Source organism: Morus notabilis, unplaced genomic scaffold (genome assembly GCF_000414095.1).
Source record: "Morus notabilis unplaced genomic scaffold, ASM41409v2 Scaffold206, whole genome shotgun sequence".
Taxonomy (NCBI): Eukaryota; Viridiplantae; Streptophyta; class Magnoliopsida; order Rosales; family Moraceae; genus Morus; species Morus notabilis.
The window spans coordinates 477,627-479,159 of NW_010365213.1; positions in this window are offsets into that span (position 1 = coordinate 477,627).

Below are 1,533 nucleotides of genomic sequence, written 5' to 3' on the forward strand. Positions count from 1 at the left end.
CGAATCAGCGAAGTGAACGGAGCCATAATTAGTTACATTCAAGATTCAACCGTTCATAATTTCCACGAAAACGTGTCCCAAAATACTATAATATGTTGTCTTTAGACGATTTCCAAGTAAAGGACCAAAAGACATACACCCGTAAGTCTACCAACTCCCGAATCTTTGGCAAATTCTCACGGAAAAGGGATAAGCCTTTTGCCAAAGTCTCCAGTGAACGGATACACATGACATTTCTATGTTATATGTACATATGCATATGTTTATACAAAAAGTCAAACCTTGTTTATTTTATTTATAAAATAAGGATATTTTCGTCTCTGTTTAAAATTAAAGATTTTTATTATATGAGTCTGAATATTATATTTTATGTTCGTTCACTTCACAGATTTAAATTTTTAATTAAAATTAAAATGTGATATTTTTTAAAAAATTTTAACTTTAATAAAAAAAATTTGATGTGATATTTTTATAAAAATTTAAATGAGTGAAATCACGATTTCTCGTGACTTTGTTTTGAAGTCGTAAAATTAAGGTAATAAATGAATTGAAAGAAGAAATGAGATAATAGTCTACTCATTGAGCCATCTGCAAAGTCTGCATCCAAACACAGACCATTTCCAAAAGGCGACTCCATTTTCCGGCACACGCAACTTGTACGAATGAGAAGCCCAGCGCTGGCTACGCCTCATAGACTCATAGTGGGACCCAAACAAAACGACAAAGACTAGTGAGTGAAACAAACGAAACGTGAGATGAATGGCGGTGGACGCTAACCCCTTACCAAACTCAACGCACCGCGAACAGACACCCTCTTCAAAAGCAAGACATCTTAACCAAACCATGGTTAAACTAACGACTGCCTTTTCCGTACTCTTAACGCCGTTTAAAAATTAATTAACGAAATTAATATAACAGTTTGGTTAGAAGTTAGAACGAGGAAACCGAGGCCAGAGGGACCCGTCATTCCTAAGGCCACGTGGTGGAACCACAGGCTGCCAAGATCCTGAAACTCGTGCTCCGAGACAGCACGTGGACTCCGCAGATCGTAGTTAGTGGATTTCTCTTCGTTTCGGAAGCATTCCTTAAGTGGTGGGACCCACTTTGTTTTTAATGTAAAGTGGGACCGAGTTTTGTTTTTAATGTGTTGGGTCTGTCTTGTTTACTTTATTTAATTTAATGATGGAAAAAGCGAGATCAGAGAGGAGAGGAGCTAATATGACTGACACATGTCCGGCGTAATGGGTCAGGTTTACCGTTTGGGGTCGGTGCGCCCGCAAGTCAAACGTCTCATAGCCAGTGAAGTTTCATTTAAACAAAAAAAAAAAAAAAAACCCAGAGCAAAAGAATAATCCATTAATTCGTTAATTTAAATTTTTAATTTAAATTTAAATATAATTTTATCTAATTTTTTTTTACTTGTAATACAAAATTAAATATAATTATTTTTAAAAAGTTTTTATTATAATAAAATTTAAAATTTAAAATTTAAAATTAAATTAATAAACTTAACATGATTGAAAAAATATTCAA